This window comes from Aquila chrysaetos, chromosome 22 (assembly GCF_900496995.4).
Source record: "Aquila chrysaetos chrysaetos chromosome 22, bAquChr1.4, whole genome shotgun sequence".
Classification (NCBI taxonomy): Eukaryota; Metazoa; Chordata; class Aves; order Accipitriformes; family Accipitridae; genus Aquila; species Aquila chrysaetos.
In genome coordinates, this window is record NC_044025.1 from 21425429 (window position 1) to 21451852 (window position 26424).

Here is a 26424-nt window from a genome sequence, read left to right on the forward strand (position 1 = left end):
TGTGAAAAAAACCTGTTCTTTATTTCCATTTTTTCCCTCCTAAAATTTAGTAGAGTGTTTCTTGTGTGACCAAATCTATTCAGAGAAAACAATTATTACAGTTAAGATGTATTAGGCTGCAGTCCAAGCAATAGCTTGAAATGTATTTTCCGATATATTTTGTTCTAAGTTGGGCGTATTAGGACTTGATTGTAATTCATATAACAACAATTTTCACGATTAAAAATGTGTATTTAAAACTGGCAGTCACTGACATTTTAATAAGGATTGAACTAAAGATTTCAGTAAGTATCCATTTCAATTCTGGGGGACTATTATCATCCATCAGCAGATGTCATTCTCATTAGATATTGTTGTTAATGATTACAGAAAATATAAATTCAAATTGAACCAAAATGTTTCCTGCATGTGTCGTCCATCCCTGTCACAAGCAGACGTGGGTGCTGGAGGACAGACGGACAGAGCTCTGGGCAGGAGGATAACGTGTCCTCGCCTGCTTCTCCCTGCCTCAGACTGCCCCTAGGATCCCAGCATCGGGCTTTCTCAAGAGGAGCTCTGAAGATGAAGGATGCACATTTATATCAAATATTCTCCAATTTTGGAGGCATCCTGGGATCCCAAACTACATGGAAAGGGCTGCAGAGAGAGGACAGGGCTGAGCTGCCTGCAGTTATCACCACCTCAACCTGCCAGTGTGTGAGGAGCCCAGCCAGACACTGAGTTGCAGAGACAGACTCAAGCCTGGCCTCGTCCTGCCTAGGACATCTAAGTGCAGCCATCCTCTGATCCCTGTGCAGTCAATTCAGAGATGCAGGCACCCCTAAAGGTGATATGGCCCACAGCTGCTCAATTCAGCACCTGAACGTCAACCAGTGAGTGCGTACCCGAGCTACCTTCAGACAAGTGTTTTGGAAAAAGACTTGACCAAGTTCCGTGTCACAGCAATATTTGGTGGCTGTTATCCCCCTCCACGGTCACCTCTGCCTGGCTGCGGCCGTAGCTCAGCTCCTCCCGCACTGCCGCGGAGCCCCTGGCACCTCCTCTTTGCATCTCGATATGGAGGTTAAGAACCTTGGCTTACACTGCTAAATGGTTTGCCTTTACTTAGCTTGCCCAGCTTTGCTAAATATGCTACAAGGACTTGCATGTCCCTGAAAGACTCCAGATAGCATCTGAACTTATTTTGAACACTTTGGGACTGCACTTACTAAGTCATAAAAATTAAAGGTAGTTACTATGATGAAATGGATCCCTTTTCCTCTTTTGCTCTCAAATAATCTGTTGTGAACAGGCATTGGGCATATATATCCTATACTCCACCTCTTAAGCTGCCTGGATCCACAAACCGGTGACTGCTTCATTAAACATATATTTTATGCATCCTGTAAGCTCAGGGAAACTGTATAATCCAGGGTACCAGCCAGGGTGTGCAGGTGGCATTTTGATCGAAGCTATGTGCATCTGTAAAACTACGACAATCCTCTGCATATTTAGAGGTTGTTTGGGTTTTTTTTTTTCCTCCTGCTCCTCTCTTCCTGGAACACTTCTATCTCGCTCCAGTAATTGCCAGCAAAACTCACAAACAGTAAAGTCCATGAGTAAACCTCATCAGCTACGTTACACTCACAGCACTCCTCTCCACTTCCATATGCGTGACATCTTGAAAGGTGAGCACTGCTGTCACAGCCAAAGGTAGTCCCAGGTGTCCTCATCCCACAGGGTTTGGTGCACTGGAGACAGGTCTGGAAAAGGGTTCCAAGAGAGGGGATTGTATTTTATTTAAATGGTTTTATTATGGTCCTAAGCTGTGTATGCATGATCTTCTGCTATAAAAGCCAAATGCACACGATAATTTGTAATTTTGTCTAGCTCCACCCTGTTTGGAACAGGAGAACTGATACATAAAACATGCCAAAGCCCATTAGGTTGGCTTATGATCTTGAATAGTCTCGCATAAGAAACTTTGGAGAGAGACTGAAAATCTCCAGGGCACACGGATCAATTGTGCAGCAAAATGCCAAACTCCTGCCTTAGCATTGATTGTCTGAAATAGCTACATAGCTGCTGAAGCTTTGTCTAGAAGGCGTGTAAGATCTCTAGCAGGGCAATATAAAACCCCTATGTTATTTGTATGATTTATAGCTTTCCACTCACCTACACCACACAAATAGCATTAACACCTGGCAGAAGTTCCTGTAAACACTGAGAAAGTCATCTTGGGCGATTTTCTCCGGGCAACTGATTAGATTAATTTTCTGGAGAGCACCATCCTGCCAGTTGGCCTGGCTGGGGAAATGTTAAGAAGTTTGTTTGCTTGGTTATCCCTTCCCAGGGACCTCGTTGGGATTACAACTAATTGAAGTTTCTAGGCTAATTTGTTTCTTAATATCCTTGTGTGAAATGTGGAAAGCTGCATTAAACTTAGCATGGGAAAAAAGGGAGGAGGGCCACTGTTTTGTCATCATGAAGCTACATTGAAGGTTTTCGTGACTTTTCATTGGAAAAGACCATCTCTCTCGCCTTGTGCCAGCAGCTCTCCCCTTCTCAGCGGGTGGCTTCAGTTAATCGAGTCACTAACAAGAAACGTGCCTGCAAATCCGTATGCTCAGCCCTGCACATGCCATTGCTGGTTAGCCTGCCACCGATCCACATTTTCCTACGTGGCACCTAGGTTTTAAGAATTCTTGCTGACATTAAAGGACATGCATAAGATCTACATGCTGCTTTGTGAACTTTGCAGTGAAAATGAACATGGAAAATGAATGGAAGATGATACATAACTACTGGGTACATGCACGAGAACAAGTTTTCTGTTTGATAGGTGCTATCCCAACCCTTCCCTCAGCACCGATATTCCCTTCCAATATACGTACCTTGTAAAATCCTTTGGTTTTGCTGTGTTCTGGAGGATTTTTTTTAATTGGAAATCAATGTTTTTTCCTAGATATGTGAAATAGATGATAAAAAATGTTCTAGAAATGCAAAACTAGAGCAGAAGCTTTGATTCTTAATGCTACTCTGAAAATTTACATGTTCACTGAAAAGGCCTCTGTGACCCTTACAGGAGAAGAAATTCAGTGCAGCCAGCAGAGCGCTGAACTCACCAGAGCATGGCTGCCAAACCCAAAAGAAAGGTTTTCATCACAACCCTGCCTTGATAGAAAGGAAAACAGGTTTTAGGACAACCAGCCAGCAGCATTGAAATTCAGAAAGTCTTCAGAGAGTGTTGGTCACAACATTATTGTATGTTTGTAAAAAGGCATGTACAATATTATTGTATGTTTGTAAAAAGGCACGTACCATAAAGCCCCCTATTATTAGAAGCAGAGTTAGGAGGAGGTCTGAAAGGCGGCTCATCTTCGTCTTCTTCCAAGCCGACCGGCGCCTGGCACTGCAGAATTAAGTACAACCCCTGACTGGTAAGGACAGAGTCGTGCAGAAATGCAAAACAACTGTGACAGAGATTTCTCCTGAAGCTTTTGAAAGACGGGCTCTGGTTTTGGCTGAGACTCGGAAGCACAGGCTTTACGCGTATGGCAGCATAGGGTCAGGTAAGTGAGATACAGGGAAAAGCACAAACTACAAAATCACTCACTTCAACAAGAAACCTCAAGATGCATTTGCAAACCTGCGAGGCGACTGCCAGTCAGAACAATTGCTGCCAGGTTAAGATGGCAATAACTGAGATCTGTTTGCTTAAAAGGTAAAAGAAAATTATTTCCCTCGCTACGGATACCATGCCCCAGCCCAGAAGCATGCTGCAGATGTGCCGAGATGGCTTTGATGGGGCCGGTTGAAGGTTGTACCCACGGGGCTGAACAACCCGCCGTCACCTCCGGGAGGGAGCGCACGTGCAGCCGTATCAAACAGACGCCTTGAATGAGCAAGGCAACTCTCAAGGTGAGGCGAACACACAAGTGATGGCACTCGCCCGCAGGTCAGAAAGGACGAACCAGACTTACCGGATGAAGGAAAGGGGATCGGGTGCCTAAAGGACACCCCTGTGAAATACTAAGGGATCCATCAACTCCAAAGCAGCACTTACCGGCTCTTGAGCAGGGGATGGGAAGAGCTGGTGCGTTGATGCGATTTGCGGAGTTACTACAAGGGCGTTTCTCAATAACTCCTTGGAGAGAAGAGAAACCAAACTGGGCTTGAGCCCAGCCTGGGTCCTGTCTCTGATCCTTGTCTTTCAGCATCCGCTTCAGTTCTCCTTCTTGCAGAAATGGTGTAACTTCATAATTGCTCTGAATGCTAACCGTGACAAATGTTATAGATAAACTAGGTATTAATTGTCATTGCTGTTTTCTTTCAGATCACCTGGAAAACAACCCTGAAGACTAGAGAAATGAAAATATCAATGCCGCAGAAGCTAAGGGGACACACTCACTAGAAATCCATCAAATACAGACAGGCTACCTGAGAATGGAAAATTTAAATGCTTTTGATGCTGTAATCCAATAATTCCCTTCCTCCTGGCTCTTCTTATCGATTTTCCACTGAAGGGGAAATTCCCACATCCCACTGTGCTTCTAACTTCTGCGAGAGATGATGTTTGAATTGCCTTACACCACCTCCTGTTTTGTGTCCCAGGCCAGCGCTTTTGCTATCCCGGGGCTATTCTTTTCCACTGATTTTATATTAATCATGATGGTCTTTTTCCTTCCTATTTCAATCCTAATCTGTCTTTATAAAAGCTTTTTAAATTTATTCAACTTTATAACTACCTCTTTATTGCTAGTCTGCAGACATGGAGGTACAGCCTGTGTATTTGCAGATGCTTTGGGAATACATACTCTACACATATAGATGAGGTTTTTTATTGGACCATTGATATATTCTTACAGATAAAACATTCCTATACCTGTAGTGTGATGAAACAGTATCATCTGGCTTCCCCAACATATGATACACTTTTTTTAAACCCCAAAATGTTCTGATCTATTCTCTTTAGTCAGCAAGAATTTTTAGTTTTTTGAAACTCTTAGTTTAGAAATTTTTTAGAAGATTTAACTGAGCTCTCTATAAGGTTTCACTGTAATTCCGGATGCTTTATTTGTTTTTACGTTGAAGTAAGAAAGAATAGCTCCACTTGCGCAGGAAAAATTATTCTTTTTCTGCTTTTTCCTGGGAGAATAAACTGATTAGGGGAAACTTTCATCTGTTATCTTTCCTTTCATCCAGGATCGACAGAAATTTAATTTTTTTGAGGTTTCTTAAATAATTTTAAAATGAGGGAGGGATAAATTTAGATTTGCATGTCCTTACTTGGATGTTTTTCAGGGCAGTCTTCACAGGGCAGTATGTGAAAGTTTTCCGCCTTGCTCAGGATTCTGCCTGTGACTTAGGGAGCTGTTTTCAGGAAGGTCTTCAACTCACTCGACTTGTTTAATCCTAATCTTTCCCAGAGGAGAAGCGATGCTGACGGGCTCCCTGTCCCTCCACGCAGCGCTGCAGAGAGCATCCTGCCTGCGGCCGCGTGGTTGTGGAACTCACGCTGAAGGTTTAAAAGCTGTGTTCAGTCTTCCCTGCTCCGCAGTTACTCACCGAGTGGGCTGCTGGGCGAGTGGGCTGTTGCTGGGCAAGCGGGTGGGCGAGTGGGCTGCTGGGCGAGTGGGTGGGCTGGCCGGCAGATGGAGGGAGGCGTGGGCGGCACAGCGCTCAGCACCCAAGGGCACCGCGCCAGCCTCACGTCTGCCCGGGAAACCGGGCTGCAACCGGCTGGCAACCATGCCCCAAACCGAAAAATCCGTTCTACAACCTCGTTTGCAAGAGAAGAAGGATCTTGATTCAAGTGTTTATGTGTTTAATTTTTTCTCATCCGTATAGGTGGTCATTGGACGTGTCTGGGAAGGAGAAATATTTTGGTCTTGCGTCATTCGGGTTGTGCTCTTGCATGGTTACAAGAGCCCCCAACAGGTACAGTATTGCTGATACTGAAATAGCAGGAATTCTTCAAAGAACTGTGTAAGTGCGTGGCAGAAAATCAGCCTTTTTCTAGCAAGCTGTGAATGTGTAAATAAGCATGAGCAGTGTAATTATTTTTTCCAAGCAATATGAATAGGACGTTTTCCTGGCCAGAAGCAAGCAAAATTTCTTGATGTATTGCGATGCCATATACTGAAAATTTGTTGTATATTAAATTGCATTTAACATTTATTCTCTCTCCTGCTTTGTCTGCTGAGCAGTGCAGCATTAGGTAGTCATCTTGATTTTGTGCATTTCCTTAGTCATATCTGTAAAAGATCTTACCCAATGCTCAACCCTTCATTAAAAAAACAGGCTAAAACAGTCAGCAGGTAGATATGAAATAAAAGAGATTAGCTAAAGCGATCAATTAAATCTGTCTATAAAATCAAGAGCTATTTTCCTTCTATGCACCATAGAGTTTCCTGCTAAACTGTACATAACTCCTTCACTTTACACACTATTTCTGCTGGAGATGTAGAAGTTTCTGCAAGGTTAGGAGATGGTTTACTTGACAGCAGATGGGAAAGAGTCCAACCCCCCCAAACAGTAACCTTGCCCTTATCCCTTCTGTCCACAGGATATTTCTGGACTGCTTCTCAGTAATGTCTGGCTGAACTTGTTTCCATGCTTCTGGAGAAAGTCCAGGACGGCAGAGAGCTCCTGGGGACAGGTACTGGCAGGCTGCTGCGATCTGAGGCACTGTCTGTCCTAGGAAGAAAATGGTTAATTAAAAATCACATCCTGTGCTTCACAACAGTTTTGCCTTACTGAAAGACTTGACCCAAATAATAATGAAAACTAACTGAAAAACATTAAGTTTTATAATTCTTGTGAGGTATAAAAACAATGCCAGTTTATAAAAAACACAATTTCCAGTAAAATAAACAAAAAAAGGATTGCTAATAACTCTTTTGTGAGATAACCATTATTTTAACACAGTTTAGTGCAGTTCTTTCCAAATGCTTTAAGCTTAAGAACTCATTTGCATGTTGCCCATGAGGAAATGTTTTTGTGCTGAATTACTGACCATTTAGTTATTTCTTGCACTTCCTAGCAGTCAGTTACAGCTCTGTCTGACACCAATGTCAGCCAACAGCCATCACCCGCACTTACCGAGATGGTTAAATCTTGGGACAAAGCATGCGTAGAGGAAACAAAAACATTACATATGTAAATAACAGAGAGTCACTAACCCTCTTTAATTTGTCTGCTCCGGGAAAATGCCGTGCAGGCTGCAAAGCAAGATAATGCTCCCTGCCCCAGAGCAGATAGTGCTGGGTGGCAGCTTGTCCTTCTCTGAGAGAAACAAGGATGAACAAAAATCCAGCATATGAGTTATTTGAAAAATGCTGGTAAAATTGTCTTGATCTGAAAGAAAACAGTGCTTTTCCAGCTTTCCCTGGTGGCGTTTTGGATGCTTGTGATTCTTTTCTGCTTCTGAGAAATTTTGTGCTTTGCCAACTGCACTCATCCTCCTTGCACAGCCGCTGCTGTAGCACCTGCTTTTTACATTTAGATTCTTGGCACAATAGAAGAAATACTGCCTATTGTCACTTGTCCTTGCTTCCTTCTATTGTGATATTGTGCTTATTACAACAGTGACTGATTTAAATTTTAAATTCTGTAACTGAAATACTGAAACTCTGTGGTAAATGCCAATTGACGCGTAACTGTGTCACCTATGCATCTTGATCTTTGTTTATCCTCAGCATCAGATCTTCATCTTTTCTGCCCCAGCATTCAGCAGCTGTCTGCTGGTCCACCTGAGCACAATGGTCTAAGGAGGAAAGAATGAGCAAGAAATACACACGGTTATGTACAGTAAAATCCAGTTTAAGGATATGAAAATACCCTGCCAGACACAGCAGACTTGCTCTACACCACCTTCTTTCACAAACACAGAAAATGGGTTTCTGAAGTTCAGTGGCAGGAACCGACTGATGCCAATGGAGACCCAACTGATGACCAGCCACCAAGCACTGATGTTTTATAGCATAGAAATACCCCTGCATAAATGCCCCTTGGGTCAATAATCCTCCCTCTCATACCCCGACGTCCCCAACCCAGCCCCTTTCAAATGAGCAGATGAAAACAGATTTTCAAGATTACTTTGTTCTGCAGGACTTGGCCAAATGCACAGCTTGAGACACCACCCTGCCCTGCCTCCACCCAAATACCCTCATTCCATTCCCTGAAAATTTCACTGCACTCTTAAGGTTCTCCAGATTTAACTCAATCATGTTCCCAGGGGCTGGCAGGAGAGAACAGAAACGGAGAAATCAATCACTCCACGAGAGACAGGCTTGAACCAGTGCCAGAACTAATACTCCCAAACTGTGGGAAGGGTGTATTTCAATATTCATTAGAAAGGCACGTTTCTGTCAGATGTTTACAAGTCTTTTTTTCCCAGCACTGCCTTCAGAAGGCTCACGCACCTTCCCTGAGGCACAGAGGGCATTCCTTTGCAAAGCTATCTCTATAAGCATCCTGGAGGATTGCCATCCCTGTTTCTGCAGTGAGAATGTCCTTTGTGTCCTGGGGCAGCACCAGCAGCGGCACTGGTGACCAGAGACACACTGCCCGTGGTGCCGCTCAGCCCATTTAAACCATTTAAACTTTTTTTTGTCCTTTGTGGACTTGGTGCTTTTCCCCCTCCCACTTCGCAGCTGACTCCATTTTCAGACTGTTGAACTGTGCTCGGTAACCTAAGAATAATTGAGGGCAACAGGTAAGAGCTTATTACCATAGGAACGTGGGTTCCCCAAGCAGCACTGATTGTAATTCAGAAACATTTCAAACCGTGCATCAGGTTAAGCCATTTAATGTTGAAGTGTACAGGTCAGCCTTCGGAAAGCAGGACTGAAGGTGCAACATTGCTTCTCTTCCTTTCACTCCTGTGCCAGCCACTTACTTAATTTACCTGCAACAGCACTAAATATAACTTAAAATACTCCATTGTTTTTTTTAATCTAGTATCTTCAATCTCCAGTTCAATTTTTAATCATCTGAATTACAGAAACAAGCAGTTCAGACTCATACAAAAATGAATTTTTCCATCCAATCTTAGTTATATCTTTGAGAGGCTCTTTTCAGTCTTAATTAAAATCTATACACCACTATTTTCCCACTAAAAGCAACATCAATGTAAATAAAATAAGCAGAAGCCCCCACCTTTCCAGCACCATATTGAACAGATTGATTCACGTAAGCCAATTTAAGAATAATTAAATTCACCCATCAGAATGGGAACAACCATCGAATAAAACCCCTCTGACCGCAGTGGGGGGGGGCAGAGCCCACCACAGCCATAGGGTGGCACGGTGGTGGTGGTGCTCCCCACTGCCCGCGCCCCGACCCGCTCCCGTGCCGGGTACCTTCAGGCTTGTGCAACGCTCCCATCCACTGACTCGAGCCTTCTCCCACGGGATGGGTGTGCGTAAGGTGTCCTAACGCCAGCGCGAGAGGACGGAGAGTGTGTCTCAGCGTGGGGCCACGAGAGCACAGCCAGCCACCCCCGTGTGCGGCAGCCACGCTCCCCAGGCACGCGGACTCAGCACATATAAAACTACAGCTAGAAAACCTTTGCCTGAAGTAACATAGTCATCAGAAATCCAATTTGAACAAAAGGTGCATCTTCTAGCACACCATGAAGAGGGAAGAAGGTCCATGAAGGAAAGCTGGAGCAGCTGCCAGGGTATTAGGCAGGGTACTGGGAAGCACTGGGCACTGGCGTTAGTTCCCACTTATCTCAGGTGCTCAGTCAGTCTTTTTCATCCTGACCTTCAGATAAAAGCAAAGTAATTTGATAAATAGAAGCACACTGCTTTGTTTACAGCTGACCAGAATAAACTCTGTTGTTAGCTTTTGGCTCAGAAAAATAGCCAGAATAATTACTTGGATCAAGAAGAGATAGCTGAAACAGCTTTTAAACGTTTCATCCCCTGCCACTTTGTTTTTAGAAAAGAAAACCATGTGGCCACATGGAGAAGACAAGGGGCAATGGGTACAAGTTGCACTGGGAGAAATTTCATCTCAATTTAAGTAAGAAATTTTTTTGCCGTGAGAGCAATCAGTTGCTGGAACAACCTCCCCAGGGATGCGGTGGAGTCCCCATCGCTGGAGGTTTTCAAGATGCGACTGGGCATGGCACTAGATAATCCCATCTGGGCTCCCTTTCCCACGAAGGGTTAAACCAGACGATCTTTCAAGGTCCCTTCCAACGTAGGCTGTTCTATCTGATTCTAAAACCAAATCCCTAACTGTGTTTTTTCAGGAAAACAAAACAAGAGAGAGGCAGAATCAATAGCTAAATAAGAAACAGGTCAGATCATTAGTTTTAATATTTTACTCATTGACAAAAGGTATCGGCTTTCATTGATGTTCTATAATATGTATTTAAAGAGCAGATGATGCTTTACAGAAATATTTGGAGTGCATTAAGAAAAAGAACAATTCCACCCATGACAGAAAATCTATTTTTGTTTGCCATCATTTTTTATTAGGAAGAGCATTCACATAAAAAACTGATGCATCAAAAGGCTGACCTCCTTTCTGAGCTCACAATTTGTGTACTTATGGAACAGTTCTACAGAATTTAATTGCAAATAATATATTTTTGCAGATTTATTGATCATCTCTATAGAATTTAATCAAAAGTTACATTTGTGCTACAGAATTCACAACTAAATAAAGATGACAATTTTATACTGGACATTACAGAGTTTTGAAAAAAATCTGGAAAATACTATTGTGTTTCTTTTGAATTTCATAAGTTCCATTCCACAATACATTATGTGGTACTGATCACGAAACACCTACTGAAATAGGACTATTTAGGCAATGTTATCCTGGTGCTTCAGTTTTGTAAGTGCTATACCAGAAATCTATCTAAGTTGCATAGGCAGCCATTTATTTCTACCTGCATGCAACTATTCCTGTCCATTCTGGGAGTCTGACAGAGCAGTATCTTCAGGTAAAACTTTTAGAAAGCATTTAGGGTTTAAAAAAAGGTTTTAGGACTTGACCCACATTTTCAAATTAATTCAGAGATAAAGTTTTAAAAAGCTCTACAATACTATTGCCTGAATTTTTATAATCACTGATTATTAACTTACTTTACATGAAGGACAAGGGGTAATGTCTTTAAACTGAAAGAGGGTAGATTTAGATTAGATGTAAGGAAGAAGTTCTTTCCTGTGAGGGTGGTGAGGGCACTGGACCAGGTTGCCCAGAGAGGCTGTGGATGCCCCATCCCTGGAAGTGTTCAAGGTTGGATAGGGCTTTGAGCAACCTGGTCTGGTGGAAGGTGTCCCTGCCCACAGCAGGGGGGTTGGAATTTTATTATCTTTAAGGTCCCTTCTACCCCAAACCATTCTATGATTCTATGTTTTTGATGAAGGTGGTTTTGACAATTTGGCCTGGTAGAACTCTTTAAAAGGTAATTTTTTTAAAGTAGAGTAGTGCCTCAACACTCAAAAGTGTCTACCACAGTGGATAGCACACTCTCAGTGGAAGCCCCAAACCACGGACCCTGACCACAGGGGGGCTGGACCACGTCCAGTCCTTCCCCCAAAGGGGGTGGAAGGACATCCCCTCCACCCCTGAGGCGCAGGAGCGGCACCGGGAGCTGCTGCCCGTGCTCCCGCATCCCCAGACCCCGCGCTCCAGCAGCGCTGGAGAGGTGAACCCCAGCGGAAGACGCAAGCCCTGTCATTTAGCTGCAGTCCATTAAATAGCCAGATGTGCCCGAGATCAGGTTCCTCCAATCTATTCCATTATGGATTAAGTGGAGTCACTGAAGAAAATCATTAAGACTGTTTTGCTGTCACATCACCTCCAAATGACTAAACAATTTACTGGAGTGCTTTCCCGTCTGCGGAGGCTGGACCTGGCTCACATTTGTTAAGTGCAGAAGTCCCTACGCTCACTCACAGAAATAAAAATTCAAGCTGAATTTCTCGTTTCCCATGGGAATCTTAAATCAGTCCTTTTCATTACAAATTGATTTTTAAGTGCCATCTTCCAAATAGGTATTTTGGTTTAAAAACTGGAAACAAAAAGAAGACTTAAATTCAAATGCTAACCCAAAATGAAATAAAACATTTTCTCCAATATATCTTATGATTTTCTTTCATTCATAACACTGAAATTTGAGTTCCAGCATATATCAAAACAGCTTTTGAAATGCTGACTTGGAAGAAAAAATTTTGTTCTGAATTGAGTCACTGGAAACCTAATATTCAGAATATTAAATTATACTGTCATTGGTATAATGGTCTTATTTACTTGGTAGAAGAAAGAGCAAACATTAAGAAAAAAAGAATTAACAGAGTACTACCACTGAAAACCAACCATAGAGCAGGCATGCTCTTATATGAGCATAGGTGCAACTGTGCAAACTATTCTGTTTTGTCCAGCTTTTCTTCTCTCCACACAAGAAGAGGAGTAAAGCAATTTATTCAATTTATATTCAATTTCACTGCTCAGATCTAGATAATTAACGCTGTTATATATAGCCTTCTATTTATTGGTTAAACATCAGTGTGTGTGTGAACTGGCATACTCACATGTATTGCATATATATATATACAGACATATGGGAACATGCAGTAAATGAAATGTGAATCAGTTTAACATGGAAGCCGCGGTGAAATTCCTGCATGTCAAACATAAAGCAATTAATAAAAAGACAGAAAGAAACAAGTCAGAGTTTAAACTCAATGGCCTGAATGTCCACAAAAAGGAAGTGCCAATTAGAATGAACCTAATAAACATTTTCTGTCAGCTCTGCTAGGTCTTTGGCCATCAGTTAATCCATTTTAAAAAACACTTCTATCATTTGTTTTTGTTGAGCACTTATTATTTTTAAACACACTAAACCCACTAAGTGACATAGTTTCTCCTTCAGTGCAAACTCAAACCATAGAAAAGAGAAACTTCCTTTAAAGAAACACGGTCCCCGGGTTGTATTCAGATGACCCCATGGCCCCAGATGTTTGCAGCAGGCTGCTGTTTGTGTAAGAACTCACAGGAGCAGAACAAATTTAAGGGCATATTCTGGCAACTGGTTGAAGCACTATTATATTTCATTATGTAAACCACAATTTTTAAGGATACATGCCTAGGCCCACATGGATATGCACCACCTAAACCTGGAAGGTATTTCTAAATTGAGCAATATTACTGAAAGCGGAACCTGCCCCAATTGCCCTAAGTGCCCTAATGGCACTAACGTCTGCTGAGGAATTGGCTTTATAGAAAACTTGCTTCACTTCCTTAATATCCAGGATATTAAATCAGAGGTCAGTGCAAAGCTTTTTGCAAAAATCGTGAGTTATTATGCTTCACAATGGACTAATGACAAGCAAGTGTTGTGAATTTTAGACTTCCTAAAATCTCCATTAAAGGGACAGTTGGCAGACACTCTAATGAGAGTAGAAGGGAAAATAAAAGCTAAAAAACCCCAGCATATGTGAGAATGATGAAGTGCAGTTACATATAGGGTGACTGGAATGGCGTTTGAAACAGTGGTCCAACTCACAGGTATTTTTATTGTTACATTTAACAAGGGTATTAAAGCAGTGCCCTGAAACCAGAAGTAAGACGACAGCCCTGCTGTGCTAGGAGCTGCACAAAGGCACCAGCCCTGCCCGCTGCTATCTTCCCTTTCTTCTGAAAGCACTGCTGGGATCTGATTTACGAGGGAAATTGGCACAAAACTATTACGCATAGTCCAAAATCACAGGTTGAGACGCAAAGCCAAAGGAGAATCCAAAGTTACAATTTCACGATTTTTCAAGGCATTTTCCAGTCACCTCCCAGTGACATGGGAGAGATTATCCAGCTCTGGATCAAGTACTCTGGTTCCTCACGAGCCACCTCAGTCCAGCAGCCACCTGCGTTAAACGGTGGAGGTGCATATGGGGACCTCTCCTTTTGTAAGCCCACGAACAAACCGGTCTTTTCTCTGTGTCCCCCTCTCAGCCATCCCGCACGCTCACATTGCCCACCCGGGTGCTGGCCACCTCAGCCCCTTCCCCACGGAGCAGGGTCTGGCTCTCACAGGAGTAAATTTAAGAAGAGGAGAAGTATCCTTTCCACCTGTTTTTTCAATTAAAGTAATTTTAAAAGTCTTAATACAAAACTTAGTTGTTACAGGTGAAAATGGCTCTCCTTTGGAAAGGAGACAAAGCTTTTATATTTTCTGGTAATTTATTCTGAAACTATTACAGAAGTAAGCTTCTAGCCGTCATTTTCACATGTATAGCATTAGTCGCTACTCCTAATCTCATAGTCTCATCACCAAGTCACCATCAGTTTGGGGACAAAATATCATGTGCTCCAGTAAAATTAGTGGAACTATGCAAATACAAAACCATAGATTATCATGCTCTATCACCTAGAATAATGTATTATTATCCTATTGATAAAGTTCAGTACTATCAAAATCTTAAAGATTCATTCTACTTGCAAAATTCAGTACCATCAAAATCTTGGAAATTCATAATTCCAGCAGTGACCAGGACTGACAGTTCATCATGAGGCAACTGTATTTGCTGAGCCCTCACTCAGCGTCTTTTGACTCTGAGCAGTTATTTTTTGTCTTGATTCAACTGAAATCCACATAACATGGCAGCTGTAAACTTGCTTGAAGGCTATAGTAACTGCTTTAGCATCTTCCCTTTAAATGAGGGAAGGTGAAGATAAATTACAGAGCCCCACCATTTTTCTAAGAGATATGTAGAGACTGAAGAAGGTCCAACGAGCTGTCTGCTTGTCAGCTCAGGATGTTTTTAAGCAGACAGTGTTGCTCTTTTAGGCCACCCTCTGCATCCAGGCAAGACAAAAACAGTGTCCCCAGAGTCCCTTTAGTCTCCTGAAGAGTTCCCGTACACAGCAGAAGGCAAACCTTCAGCCCTTTGCTCCGGACTTTGCTCTGCCCGTGGGTGCTGAGGGGCAGGGGCTGCAGAGCGGCAGTGCTTTCCCAGGGGAGCTGCACTGATCCTGCTGGCCTCGAGCTCCTAAGCCATGTGCGGACAGAAATGGGCCCGGAGAAGGGCAGGGGATTTCTCTCCCAGGGAGTCACAGAGCCAGAGTGCCACAGTTCCCCAAAACTTACAGCCAGCTTCTTCGGGGACAAAATGCTTAGGGAACATTATCACATCTCAGGGAAAGGAAAACTGTTGTTGTAGTCAGGGTCGTCTTCACTGAATCTGGGTTTTTGGGGGGAATGTTAATGCTGACATCATTACACTAACATCCCTGGAGCAGCTCTTGGCTTGTGCTCATGTAAGCAAGAAGAAAATAAAAGCCGGTTAACACAGTCTATGCGAGTTAGGAATTGGGTCCCAGATATTTGGTAGACTTTTTTCTTTCCTTTCTTTCAAGTGAGCTGTGGGTCTATTATTTGGTAGTGATGTTTGGAGAATTTTGAAATGTCGGAAAGGAAATCTGTAAATTCTGAGGTTAACAAATAGGAAAATCAATTTGGTTAATGCAAGAGTACTCCCGTCCTCCCCCACGCCAATTTTAATGGGGGATAAATATTTACAGAGGAAAGGTGATGTCTGGAGGTGCATTTATCTCCTTATCCACATGGCACCAACGCAACAAGCACTGAGGACATGGCCTGGTGGAGCTGCTATTGTAAAGCCCCAGCCCAGCAGCCTTTGCTCTGGGGTAAGCAGATTCATCATTAATATGGCATTCATGTTCTGCATTGCAGTTTTGGATGTTACTGTCACCCATTTGGGGCCTCAGATAAGAGTGAAAACCTGGAGCTACCTGTCGGAGTGTGTAATATCCTTTTAATATGCCCAACCTGACAATCTCAGCATGGCTGTTGAAGACGGCTGCAGCTGGCAGGTGCTTTCTGGTAAAGCACAGCCCATTTCCTTGCTGGTTTTCATACTTCTACATCTGGTTTTAAATGTGGACAACAGGACTTGAGAAGTCCCAAAGGCTCATGTCACCTATTCATGTTTTAAAACAATTATGCTGATACTTACTCTTGGAGAGGAAGGAGTGGTAACAGGTCACTGCACATCTACGGCACACACACAGGCACAATGCTCAAACCAGGTACCACCAAACGTATCAGCCGACAACCGGAGGGCTGCGAATCAAAGTACAAGTGATAGGTATCTGATCTAAAAACTGTGTTAAAATGCTGGCAGCATGGGGCTAGGAGGGATGAGGAGGGTGAGGAGAGATAAGGATAGCCCCTACAAGCAGACACAGCAATGACCATACCTGTCACAGGAGAATTCTGGATTTCTTGGCTTTCCCATTGTCTTTCTTAAGTTGGAAAATTTTTTACTACACTTTTTTGTCTCCTCAGAAAAATTAAGTGAAACCAGTCCATAGCACGTAATTAAATCCTATTTCTTCCATTTCTTTTCCAAAAGATGTTTTACAAATGGAGCTTGACTTTGTTTTAAATCATCTCCTAACAGATTTCAGATGAAATTTAATAATCCTTTTCTATCCTGAAGGGACTCAGTGATAGAAAATAGATGTTAAACAAAAAAAAGAACAATTTATTTATCTGCTCTTGCACTCCCTTTGCTTTCATTTGCGTGTAAGCTGTTTGGATAAATGGTGGGATGGGGAGGACGTGAACACTGCTCTCTCCTTGTTCTGCTGATGTAATGACAATAGGAGGATTATTTCTTAATTTTCAGTGTGGTAAGTGGGTAATTATTGTCCGATTAGACTTGCTATTAACCTCTCTGTATCTCATTTTGCCATCCATAAAATGAGAATAACAGCACTTACCACTCTCACTGGGATATTGTGGAGATTTATTAGTTAATGTATGTACAGCACAATGAAAATGAAAAGCACTGTACATTGGCTAGAGCATAATTATTAATAATGAATCGTTGTTAGCATTGTTAACATGGTTATAGCTTCAGAAACTCAGTGTGTGATTTGATGCCTGGCAATAAGGTGCACTCATAAGGGTTTCTCTTGTGAACCTTGGATCTTAAGCTTGAGTAGTTAGATGGAGAATCTAGAAAATTGGGTCTAGTGAAATGACAAAGCCAGTTTTAATTGGTGCAGATATGAATGTACCTTTCTCTTAAGTAAAAAAAACCCCAATGAACTAGCAAAAAAAAAAATCACCTAAAAGAAAAATTAATTAGCTGGAAAAAATACCTTCTTAAACTCTTCCTCCCTAAACCCACTGTACGTCAGCAAATACCTTGTGTCATGTCTTGTCCGTGATGTTCTGGTTCTTTAGAAGAAAGCCCAAAGGGGATGGAGGAGACATCTGGAGAGGTAACCTGCGTCACCGGCAATAGCGGGACCGGAGCTGGTCGGTCACCAGCAGAAACATGTCCTGCTGCAGCTGAACGAACAGGAACGAAGCACAAAGAGGGAGAGGGGACAGGTACAGAAATCAGCTACTAGCAGAATTACTAATAACAGACTGGAGACACAGCTGGTGGTTTTACTGGTAGAAGGCTCCATTAATGCCCAGCCCTGTCTCCTGTTGCTGTGTGCATATCTCCATTCCACTCGTACTGAAATGAGCTGAAATCTGCAAGTTTTCTGTTTTACCACAGGGATCCCATCAAATCTGGGAAAGCCCTATGTCAGAACGATGTTCCTTTGGGGATTCTTTGGAGACAAGGGTTGTGACAGTGCCTGTGGTCACGGGCATTGGCTGGGTTGTTGGAGGACCCTTTTGGTTTAGCACACTGCTTTAAGTAGCATGAGAAGCAAAGCTGCTTGTGCAGTGACTGATTAAACTAAGTTCAATAACTACTATAAGTCCAGTGCTAATTCACAAACAGATATCAGGGGAAAAAAAAGAAGAAATAGAAACCTTACATGTTGGTTGAGATAATATTCTCTAAAATTTTATCCAAATTTTATCATACCTTCTCCAGTCGGCCGTTTGCGATGGATAGGGAAGACCCCAACGTCCTCTGGAAGACACATGGCAATGCCAGCAGCACTGCCCGGGCACCAGCTGAGGCCTCATCCCTGCTCAGTCCTGGAGCCCCGCAGTGCTGGACAAGGTCCAGTTTTCATATCAGTTGCTTAATACGCATGTACCAGACCAGAGGTGGATAACCAATGATGTTTGATTCGAGGAAGAGATGCCTGCAGATGTGTGGTTCCCCACTCAGCTGACCGCTCTTTTTCTCCTAACTACATGGAGATCAGCATCCTACGGTATTGCTAGGGTAGGTACCAATGGCTCCCAACTGAAATGGGACCACAAGGACATGGGCAGCAGTGGGGGTCCCAGGTGGGGGCTGGTCAGGTGCCCTCAGGGCACGGAGAGCAGCATGGGACCAAGTTTGCTGTTACTCTATGCTGTAACAAATTGAAATAAAAATAAAAATAATAATTTTTAAAAAATCATAGTATTTGGCAAGAGCTTGCAGTCAATAATTCAGCCTCCAAACAGGAGAAACTCACAACGTGAAAAGCCACTGCCTTTTATTTGTAGCCTCATGCCGCAGACAGTCCCAGTTACCAAGCCGTTTGTATGGGCAGCCACAGCATTGATGCAGATCAACAGAGACCCATGTAACGAGAGTCTTTGCAGTGCTTGAAAACCAGTTGTTTTCTGTTTCACTGGTGGAAATCCAGAGTTACACACTGTTCTTCCTGGAATAACAGCTGAAACTGGGAGCACAGTTTAGGCTCCATTTCTGGATCAGCCAGGATGTGCTCTTCAGCCTGGAGCAGCAGGCAGTGGTGTCTCGGTTGATGATTGGGACACAGAAACTTCTGAGTCCACTTCTGCTGCTGGTCTGTCAGGGACTGGACCTACTGGTCTGCAGAGCACAGTAATGATCCCCACAGGTTGTCCAGATTTCTGCTGGGCAGCAGGAGTCTCTGTTGCTGTCTGAGAGACTATGACTTTATATCAGTCAGGGATAATTTAATTAAAGACTATAATAACTGATGTGTGGGAACACATCAGTAATGAGTGTATTTTATCCATTAAGGAACAAATACATTTTTGGAAACATTCTTTCTTCAGCTCACTTCTCATTTAAACATTTGGATGGTTTCCAGTAGCTCACTGTTGCTCCTTCTCCCATCTGTCCTACCGAGAAATACAAAACATCGTTCTGTTTGTGCATACACGCACACACATACGCATTCATATATAAACCCAAAACGATGTTAAGTCTTCAGTCATACAGTCTGATACATCTCAGGCATATGAAAGCAGCAGTTGTTCCCTCAGCGCCAGGGCAGAGTCAGGCAGACGTCGAACTGAAGCCGATGTCGGGTATCGAGGTATGACATCAGGACAGGGGATGCCTCGTCCCTAACAGCAAGGTGTGCTGCTTTACTGATAAAATTCCTGGGCTATGTCCCAAAACTGTGGCTGCTAATTAAAAGTTCGGTGGCTTAATCCTTCTCAGATACTGTGAAAAGATGGAATTTCAACCAGACGCACAAACATCCAAACAGTATTTTCTCTTTGAATAAAATTAGAATGAATATTACCTCGGGTACTCATCAGCTTTGCCTAGCCCAGAGAGAAGAATCAATCTGACTTGTGGTCCATAGTCTATAAAGAAATAAAGTGGTGACTAAATAACTCTCCTTTTGTGATTATCCTACCAACAAATTGCTTCTAACAAAAAGATCTGCGGACACAGAGCTGAAGCACAACTGCTTCTCCAACACAGATTAATATGGTTGACGCATGTAGGTGTAGCAATAATGTGTTAATGAGTTATTGATTTTTTTAATTAGACTTCACTGGTATCATATTTTCAATCTAAATGAATGCATCATTAAAGTAATTAATAGCACGGCGATAACGAGAACTGTCTGAAATTGCAATTAATTGGCGGCACACGGCCCACCCGTAACACCCTGTAGGCAGAGCAGGAGCCTCGGCAGCGACGTTGTACCTGTCTCTGATGGGCGCTGCGAGGAACCGGCACGGCAGAGCCGCCGGCACGGGGAGCGGGGCTGCGCGGTGCCCGATGCCCCCGCAGCCGCCGGCCAGCCGTCACCGGGCTCTGCGCTGCTGCTCTTACAGCCATTCTGGGAATTAACAATGAATCACTAAACAAACAAAAACAAACAAAAAAGGCAGAAAGAAAAATCCAAGCATGCTATCTAAGGGCCAGACCCCTTGATTAAAGCCATGCTCCAGAGCTCAGCGCTGAAATTAAGGAATGCAGTTCATACAGCACTGAAATTAAGGAATTTGATTTTTCTCCTGCTGGTCATTCACATTTGAAAAGCATCCGTGTTGAAACAATGCATAGTTAGCCCTTCTCCCTCCTACACGCACCAAAACCAGCCTCAACTTGTGCAATTTGAAAATGGCATATTAATTCACAAGAGTTCTAGCTTTGCAAATAATTGCTTAGGACAGAAAACACAGACCAGTAAACACATTTGAAAGCTTGGTATTTTTAAGCACAGCGTAAAAAAAAAACCCTAAATCAAACTCCATCATTACACACAGTATGAATAGTTATAAATAAGAAAAAAAGATATGTAACAGTGATCATAATTACAGAACATCTTCTGAAACTGAGGAGACATTTTCTTGACTGAAATAAAATGTTCAGGTAGAATTTTTTTTTTTTAAGATACTACTTTTTTTAAAAAAAGAGCATCTAATTTTCTCTGAAGAAGGAATTTTATTGAAGCTATCATCCTTGGATTGGGAATAGGGCTGCAGATATGGTTATTGATGCTCACCAGGTTCTAGCCCTTCCACAGCTTCCACATATTTTAACTCTATCTAAAACCTCTCTAGCTATTTTTAGCCTGAACTGATTTTTGTGGTCATATCTGTCTGTGGCAAACACATAATATCAGACTCACCCACAGTTATGACTTTCTGTGGCTTTTTCCAAGACTTGTTCTGACCTTTTTACCCTGGAAGAACAGTGCACTAAGAAATTCTGAATTCTTCTGCTATAAACCAAAGAAAGAAATGTCCCAGCTGAAAATGAGAGCTAGGCAGCAGGATATTTCACAGCTTACCCCGTCTTCTTGATGAAGACATCTTACTTATCTTTCCTTGCTGTGTGATGGTATCTGACCCATTGCAGAACCACATAATTGCACTAATCTGACACTGATGAGGCTGGCAGCTCACAGGGGACAGGGTACAGACAAGCAGGCAACTTCAGGGGTGGGGAAAAAAACCTAAATGATTCTTAGGGATTCATATAAAACTCAGCTTAAAAGCTCTTTTATTTAAACAAGTTGCCACTGCTAACAACATTATGTCCTTCTCAGGGAAAAACAAAACTGTTGTCTTATTTTAAAACAAGTGCTTCCTTTAGGGCTAATTAAGCTGACAAATAACACTTCCAAAGATTGAGCAGTTTAACTGATCACAATGCAGTGATGCTGGGGACCCTGGAGAGGACCAATTGCTGCTGTGCACAGCTGGGAAAATTACTGTGCCCCCTCTGTATCAGGACATTGAATGAGAGAAAAATAATACCTCATTAATCTTCCTAATGAACCTCTTCTAAACAAGATAATTCACAATTTTATGGTACACATGGGGTTGCCGTGGAGATTTGCTAATCTGCCTACCAAACTGTGAATCAAAGTGTGCAAAACCAGAAGCCACCTGACAGCAGTACTCAGCAAACCTATTGGTGCTCTTCCCCTCCTTTGAGTTTCAGCAATACTACCTCAAAACCAGGGATGGGATAGACACGCCTTCAGAGAGGTAGGTTTAGCTTCCATGATTATTGGATAGAGGAGACAGTCGAAGTAGCACAAACTGACAAATGGGAGAAATAAAGTGTTTTAAGTCAGGAGCTGGGGTGTCTGTGCCAGCGCTGTGCGTCACCGGGAAAGTCTTTTCACTCCTCTCTGGTCATGCTGCCCTTCCCAGGCTGAGCACAACAATCCTTGACCAGCTCTGAAAAGTGAGAACAAAAGGTTCCTGCCTATGCTTCCCATTTTCTACATAAAAGGAAGACGGTGCCTTACATCCTCCCTAGGCACAAGAGACAGACTGTGTTTAAAGTTTGAAATTAATTACTCTAGATGTAGTACTGTTAATCTCACACCATCGCAATAATCTTCTTACGTTCACAATTAAAGATCGAGGTCTCAACCTTTAACAATACTTGTATGTTTAATACTTACTCAATAGGACTTATAATTATCTTTGAAGATTTAGATTTAAGTGTATTGCAGTCCCTAATAGGAAGATCCTTCAACACAGTATAGAAGTACACTGACTTTTTAAACCTTCTATGGGCTTTCAGTGAAGTCCCAAATCTACAGTGTTTCAGAGTCCATCTGATACTTCTCCTATCTTTTGTTACTGAGTTCTAGAAGATTTCTGATAAAAATCGCAATACTGAACAGTACCACAAACCCTCAAGCATCCATAGATTTTTGTATTTCTAAATAAATAATATTATTCATGCATACACCCTTAAGACAAAGAAGCCATCAGGCAACATCTGCATGGGAATTTCCTTCCTAGACGGAATATGAAGTTTCATTGCTGAAGACTCCAAAGTGTGTGAATAGAATTTTTTTTGGCAGGTCCATTAGATACTGTAAGAGTGAACATGAATGCCATGGCAAGGCACATATACATTAAACCTTTAAAGTCACAGTTCCCCTTGATGCAGGCTGGGTAATGCTCTGTAGTCTGCAGCTTTGGGACAGCCTTATTCCTGTTCCACAGGCAACAGCACTGAGCAGTCACAGATGGTGTTACAGCAGTTCATGAGACTCTCATGGATTTCTCGTGGTCCATTGTGCCCTTAAATCATACGCATTCACATTTGCATGTTAGGCTTTTTTACAGTCTAGGTAGTCTCACAGGAATAAATAAGGATAAAGCAACACCAAGTTATGTTTCTTTTTTCCATAATGGAAATACAGCTATTATCAGATCAACACAACATTAAGTAAATGATACTATTGCAAATATCCACCAATTTCCATAATGTTTCAATGCTGCCTTTCCATAATTTCATACACTCCTCTCTTTCCTTTTTATTTAACACTGTTTCTTTCAGACAGGACCTCAGAGCCCATGGTCATTTGTGCACGCTGGAGACATCAGTAAACACAGAGAGAAGGTAAAAAAATCCACCTTCAAGTTTCTTGTGATCCAGCGGCTTTATCTTTAAATCCAAAATCGAGGCAGCTTTGCTGAACTCATCTACCAGCTGCTCGTCTGTGTGTGCCAAAGCACTGACCATTTCTGTAATTTAGTGTAGCCTGTGAATTAGTTCATTCTGTGCATTTCCAATTTATTTCCAATTTAGGTATGCACTCAGCAGAACTATCAGAGCCCAGGGAAAACTCCATATGGCAACCAAGAACCCCTTATTTAAGGAAGCTCACCAGGGCTGCGAGACACACGGAGCTGCTCTCGCTGCTTGCCTTGCACCAGAGGCTTGTGTGGGTCCAGCCACACCTGGGAGAGTAAGGGAATATTATGCTCTTCCCGCACAAGGTCTTGGGCAATATCCGGAGAATTCTGCCTTTAGCAGAGATCACAGAAATACATGATGACCATTTCACAGAAGTCTAAATCACCACTGACGTGTTATCAGAGCTACTCAGACTTCATATAATGCATCTTATGGAAACTCCTAAAGAGCAGCCAAAAGCTTTGTTTCACGCAGGAATCTCATAACCATGAACTCCCTTCCACAGTCTTATTTAAAGGGTTAAGATAATGAATTAAGTTACTACTTCTTTTGCATATGAACACAACATTGAAAGCACTAGCTTTGAAAACAACAGTGAAATGTTGAAATTGAAGCCTGCTTCTTGTTAAAAGTCTTTCACTTCCTTAAAATTGCTTTCCCTCATGAGAAGTGTCCATACAGATAAAGCTTTTACTCGTTTCTATGACACAATGTTCCTTGGACACAGAGCACTACAGAGACTGAGGGTGGTGGGAAATTCAGCTTTGGGTCCACATTCGTTTTCCAGCCCCTAAATGGCACCACCGGTCACTGATGTACGGGCTATCTCTAGCACTAATGAATTAAGTATATCTTTGCTTATTTCAATATTGCTACCCCCCTCCTAGCTCTTCCCTAACATAATCTTGTTATCTTTGGGCCTTGCATGGTTTTTTAATTATCATTATTATTTATATAGCACGATGCACGCCGACAAATTTAATCATGTTGTTTACATGAGCTAACCTGATAGACTAATGGAGAAATTACGTATTTTGTTCCCACTGTTGGCACAAACACAATTTCTTTTCTCACTTTCATTAACACAGTTAGTGTTTATAAAAGTCTGATGGTGCTGGAGATGAAAGTGTTTTCTCCAAAGAACAGGTAAACCATAAACAATAACAAAAGTTCCTCCAACCCTAATACCACAATGAATGTGTTTCAATCCCATGATGGAATCATTAGGTAAAGTAGCCAAAGAATCAAGTCCAGATTAATGATATTTCATGAAGAGCTGTTGGAAAACTCAGACAAAAATAATGCAGAAAGACAAAAAAGAAATTACTGAAAAGCACATACACAAACCTTCAGACAAAATATGAAACCCAATCCCTCTGCAACAAAAAGAAAAGAACAGTAAAAAGATGTGATGGCCAGAATAGGTATTCATCAGTGTGTGAGATGGAAGAGCACAAAAGAGCAATCTAGAGGACAGGCTAGAAAAAACTGAAAACTTTAAACAAAATATAAACCTACACTCCACAAAGGGCTAGGAAAGGAAGGGGAAAAGAGCAAAACTTAAAGTAATTCTTGCTGACTTACAAAGTTATAAGAAAGGTCTCTTGCTGCTTGAACAGATGGGTCTAAAATTGTTCTCTGTCAGCAGAAACATCACGGACTCTATTTGCCTGGAAGGGACTAACCCTGGTTGAGAGATGTACAAGGAAGAAGTGCCACATAGGTACTTAATTTGAGCATGCCTCTGAGCAGACGGACCGCAGTTGATGTGCCTCATGCGGAGACGCTTTATCTCTCCTTCCCCTTTTCTAGCCAACCCTTGTACATTTACCAGTTACTTCTGCTAATGCACAGATTCAGGGAACACTGGAGCCAAAAATGAACAACAAAGACCCTTCCTCTGTTATTCCAGCTTATTTGTTGAAGACATCTTATGATTTTCTATTTAAGAGGTCTATTCAGTCATCAGAAATGGAGGGGCAGAATTTTACCATGTGTGGGTCAGCATGGACCTTCAGAACAGCCCTGGCCACTGCAGGGGCTCACAGCCGGGGTCGTTCACTGCCCAGTGGTGGCTACCATACAAACAGCTCCTGCGGAAAAAAATGGTTCCATCCCTCAAGATTTGTACCTGTATGCTGTATACCGTGGACTTGAAGACACCCTTGATAAACACTTATGTTTCTGTATATTTACATTTTCCTTGGAAATCTTTCAAATTGAGGCATTTTAATCAACTCTCTGGTGGAACATCAAGAGAAGGTTTTGCCTAGCTTGTAAAACTGAGTACAGAAACAGAACTTTTCCAAAATTGCCCATGCAGAAAATCTCATTAGTGCACAGATTTCCAAAAGTACAAGGTATCTACCTAGCTTCGTCCCTTTATTATCTGTACAGCAATGGAATAATTAAGCAGCTCTGCTGGTTCCCTCGAAGAGGAGAAATATGTATACATATACTCCGATACAAATAAAGATGACTAAAAAACTGCTGCAACTGGAGAACAATTAACCATCAGCAGCACAAATTCTTGTTTAGGTACTTCTTTAATCTGGTGTCATTAATGCGGGTATCGTGACACAAAGGTACTGAAGACCTTAAAAGGAGACATACCAGTTCAATGAATGCTTTCACATTGACACACTGAGACACAGCTGAAATCAAGAAAAGCTTAGCCACATATTGGCTGTTATTGCTGTGAGCAGCTGGCTTCACTCTTTTGTCTCTTGAGGGACAGCAGAATCCCAGTAAGTTTAAGGAATAAATCGACACAGATTATGAACAATGGAATGAAAAAAGGCTGAAGCACCTTTCTCAATAGGAATTTAGAAAGTTGCTGTGTATCAGAGATGAATTCACCTTCCTTTGAACCCAGGGAAAACCGTGCAGCTGGGACAGCGGTCATCATCACATGCTATCTACGGATGAGGTCAGGACATTGCTGACCAATACACGTTAAATGAAACTCCACCATGCCTTGACATACGCTTGCCAACATATCTCTGCAGCCACCACAGTGAGCCCCACTGCCAACAAATCCCTGAGTCCTACACACATGCAGCCTTAGCACGTAGCATCTATCATCCACTGCATCAGAAGTTTCAATCAAAACTTTGTCACAGCCATCAAGCACCGTGTGTCCAAACGAGTTCCTGAAGCCAGACAGCGAAGGGCAGGAGCTCCTGCTGACTGATGGGAAAACCTTTCCCAAATAACAGCTGCTCCATTGCCAGCTTCTTACTTGTCATTCTCAGGAGACTTACAAAATACCTTTGAAGAACAAAAATTCATAACCACACTGGATACT

At 42.3% G+C, this 26424-nt stretch overlaps 1 long non-coding RNA gene across 1 annotated transcript; it reads left to right on the top strand.

Moving 5' to 3' along the window:
• The first annotated feature begins 4618 nt into the window (after window positions 1-4618).
• On the top strand, window positions 4619-6876 carry LOC115334381. Its single transcript, XR_003921109.2, has 2 exons — window positions 4619-5919; window positions 6548-6876. It is a non-coding gene; the product is annotated as an uncharacterized LOC115334381 (long non-coding RNA).
• Window positions 6877-26424: the final 19548 nt, after the last annotated feature.